This window comes from Agrilus planipennis, unplaced genomic scaffold, assembly GCF_000699045.2.
Source record: "Agrilus planipennis isolate EAB-ADULT unplaced genomic scaffold, Apla_2.0 scaffold195, whole genome shotgun sequence".
NCBI lineage: Eukaryota > Metazoa > Arthropoda > Insecta > Coleoptera > Buprestidae > Agrilus > Agrilus planipennis.
Window position 1 is genome coordinate 573,015 of NW_020439173.1, and position 4,349 is coordinate 577,363.

The 4,349-nt window shown below is 31.8% G+C and overlaps 1 protein-coding gene across 1 annotated transcript in view; it reads left to right on the plus strand.

Moving 5' to 3' along the window:
* LOC108743233 (Werner syndrome ATP-dependent helicase) overlaps positions 1-4,349 on the plus strand; it is a 24,655-nt gene that overhangs the window by 15,707 nt on the left and 4,599 nt on the right. The gene's annotated exons all lie outside the window — the stretch shown is intronic.

A 4,349-nucleotide genomic window follows, 5' to 3' on the forward strand; every position in this document is an offset into this window, starting at 1 on the left:
CACACTAAACGAAACATCTTTTGTTTGTAAACGTATAACAGTAAAATATAAAATAATAATAATTTTATTTTAATTAAGGTGCATATCTAGATAGCTATACAATAAATACATTAAAATAACTGTAGATAATAATAATAGATGCCTTATTCGTGGATCTACGTGCTATATTATCGAACAAAAGGATCTAGTAACCCAGTACCGAAATACAATAAACGAATGCCTAATCTTAATAACTAAATGAATTACAATAGATTAAATTTTTGATATCCAAAATTTAATTAGTTTTCAGGCGTTAAGTAGGCACTGCATTTCAGGTGACTATGCAAGTTTTTTGAATCGAAATACATTTATAAAAAGTTAATTTAATTAACGTAAATTAAAGATATAAATGAATAAGGAAACGTTATTAATATATTCCATACTATGTTTTAGCCGCGGCTTTGCTCTTGTTGATGTCCTAAATTCGTAACAAAAATCATCTACGACCACATTTATTTCTATTCCTCTTGAACAGTATTAATTTTTGGACCTATGTCCTTTTCTGTACCCCTGACAATGTGTATACAAAATTTCATGATAGGTTTTACCCGTGGCTTTGCTCGCGTTGATGTTCTAAACACTTGTCAAAGATCATTGACGGCCGCATTAAACTAATATTTCTAATCCTCGGGAACAGCATCTTTTTTCTGGATAAATAGTACCCTATGTCCTTTTCTGTACCTGTGATAAGGCGTGTACAAAATTTCATGACGATCGGTTGGATAGTTAAGGCGTGAAATAGTAACAAACAAACAAACCCCCATTCGTATTTATGATAATAGTTCGGATTGCTTTGTAAAATTTAAAAACAAACTGTTTTTGTGGCACATTATACGTTTGTCACTGTAACTAATTCTAAAAGGATTTTATTGTTTTTATACAGTAATAAATCTTGCAAATGCTACTTCTTAAAGCCTTGATGGCATACATATATTTATTTAACTTTCACACTGATTTATGTTCGTTTTCATTGTCATCATCAATAATTCAACGAGAAAGAAATTTCATTGCCAAGTGCTTGTAAATATTTAAACAACTTTTCACCTTTCTAATAATGCCATATACGGTTAATTGGTGGTAAAAGGCATCATAAAAAGTTTGTACATGTCTGAACAAATTGAATCGTAATTTTTTAAATGCGAATGCGCGACATACAGGCAACCAGATGCACCAATACGAAATTTTATTAACTTTAAATCAACTTTTCAATTAAAAGAAAAAAATAAAATTTTGCGCTGTTATCCTTCGTGTTTTATTGATGATATAGATTTTATCTTACCAATCGTTTATTTTGTAATTGAAATAATAATAATCATTTTTAGTCTACTAGCATATTTTTGTTTTCTGTTTTTTTTTTTAATCAAGTTACTACCTTTCAAAAAACATTTTATCGACTTATTCGAACGAAATAGTTGTGATAGTCAAAAAATGCGATTGAATTTGAAATTATTCCAATCGGTGGCTGGTTTGGTGCCCAAAAAAAATCCGAAAACCGCAATGAGAAAATCTAGGAGTAATTTAATAGAAAATATTGCTTGGTCTTGTCTAGCTCTCGCACCCATGTGTTGGTTGTTGTACGACACTAGTGAAGAATTAAAAGAGTCCCAGAAATCCATGGCGGAAAATTACAAAAAATATGAAACTAATAACATAACTTTTGTGCCATAACTTTGTAATCTTACATTTTTTAAGATCTTTGTTGACGAGTTTTAAAATAAAGGTTGCTAATATATTTGATTCATTAAGAGTTTAATTTTTAAGTAATTAGGCATCATCATCATCATAAGGTCATCAGTCCTAAGACTGGTTGGACACGTACCTCCACTCTTTCCTATCCTGAGCTAAACTTCGCATTTCCCTAAAACTAGAACAGCCCACATCCTTAACTATTTGCGAACAGTAATCTAATCTAGGTCTACCTCTACCCCTCCTAACTCCTGTTTCTGCCTCTAATATGTCTCTGACTAGACCTTCATGCCTGAGAAGGTGTCCTACCAACCTATCTCGCCTATTTTTTATTGACTTCCATAGAGTCCTCTGTTCTCCTATTCTTTCCAATACCTCTTCATTTCTAACCTTTTCTACCCACGATATCCTCATCATCCGCCTATAACACCACATTTCGAACGCTTCTAACCTTTTCTTTTCCGCCGCTCCCACTGTCCATGTTTCGCACCCGTACAACGCCGTGCTCCAAACATACACCTTTAACAACCTTTTTCGAATTTCTAAATTAACGGTTCGCGAGCATAGAAGTGACTTCTTTTTATTAAAGGCGACACGACCCTGCGCTATCCTCTGCTTTATATCCCTACTACTCCTTCCATCCTCACTTATCTGACTTCCTAGGTATCTAAAATCAGCCACTTCTTCTAATTTTTCGTCTCCTATCTTTATATTCGCTCTTTCCCTACTTTTTCTTCCCTTGCATATCAGTATTTTAGTTTTACTTTTATTTATTTTCATACAGTACTGATCTGTCAGTACCGCTTCCATTTTATTTAAAGCTATCTCTAGGTCCTCCTTGCTAGATGCTAATACTGCTATATCATCTGCAAATCTAAGCATACTAATCTTTTGCCCTTGCACATCTATCCCTACAGTTGTACTGTCTTTAATGATGTTGATGGCGTCTTCGATGTATAGATTAAAAAGTAGCGGTGACAGTGTGCATCCCTGCCTGACTCCCTTCCTAATATTTACTTCTCTACGTTGCATCCCCAGCTCTATAACTGCCTGTTGCTCTTTATACAAACTAAGTATCACTCTTCTATCTTTGTAATTCATCCCTACATTTTTAAGTATATTTAACATCTTGTCCCATTTAACATTGTCAAAAGCTTTCTCTAAATCTACAAATCCTATGTACGCCCTCTTTCCTTTTTCTATCGTTAATCGTTATAATTAGGAAATAAAAATATATTTTCTTGTGTGAACGTTGTGTATATATTGGTTTATTTATTTAATTACTAGATTTTATCCGCTGTTTCGCTTGCATTGACGTCTGAAATACATGTCAAAGTTGGTCAATGACCACATAAAACTAATTTTTCGGTTCCTCTGGAACAGTATTTTTTTTCTGAATGAAAGGTACCCTATATCATTTTCTAAACCCCTGACAATATGTATACAAAGTTTCATGTTGATCGGTTAAGGCATTAAGGTGTGAAATCGTAACAAACAAATTCACATCCGCATTTAGCATATTAGTTAAGATCCAAGTGTCATTAGTAGTTTTGTATAAAATAAAATAAACAATTGATTATAGTGATGACATACATAATATAATCATCAAATTTAAAATTGCATACTTCATTCAAGAACAATTTCATTCAATCATTAAACCATCAGATTAAAATGTTTCTAAGTTCAAAATTATTAATACAATCTGTAGCCGGCTTACTTCCTAAGAAACCCTTAGGAAAAATGTCGAGGAGATCTAGAAACCGTTTGGTACACAATATTCTCTGGTCTGGAGTAACATTGGCCCCAATATCTTGGGTATTTTACCATTTTTTTTATGACGATTTAAACCCCCGACTCAGAATGTATCACCAAGAAAATAAACAAGAGGGAGAAATAATGGCCTTAGTCCCATCCTAAGTCAGTTCTATCAAGATATGTTAGTTACTAGTGACATATTTTATATTTGTTAATATTTGAAATGTTTACAAAATGAAAATGGTTTTAATGAACTTACTACAAAAGCTTATTTGTTGTTTTTACGAAATTTGAAAATAATGATACAAACATGATCAAAGTTACCGAATATACTTCAAATATAAACGTATATTTGTGTTAAATTGATAAATTACTGTCATTATTTTTTTTTTGTTGAGAACGTAGTTGTTATTTCGTGATGTATTCAAATACAGCATTTCAATTTTGTATTAAGTCAGTGATGTACCAGTTTGTACCGAATTTATCCAAAAGAGCTCTAGCAAAAAAAAGGCCCAAAAAACGGCCCTCGAGAATTGTCCAACAGTTAGTCTTATGGACTTCCATACTTATATTCAATACGTGTTGGGTGTTCTTTCCAATAAAGAAAAACGAAATGGTTATAAAAATACTCCAAATGCAAAGTTTAGAGGCACATAAAGGACTCACAAATAAAGAATTTAATATTATGGTCGAAAATGTCCAAAAAGAATGTATCTAATGGTTAAATGTGAACAGTTTTACCCTTTTAAATATTTATTAAATTTTCTAACAAATAAATTCAACTTTAACTTAATAATAATAACTTTAATAATTTGTTTAGTAATCTTACCAACTTCCTATTTATAATAAATTAATATTACTCAATCAAT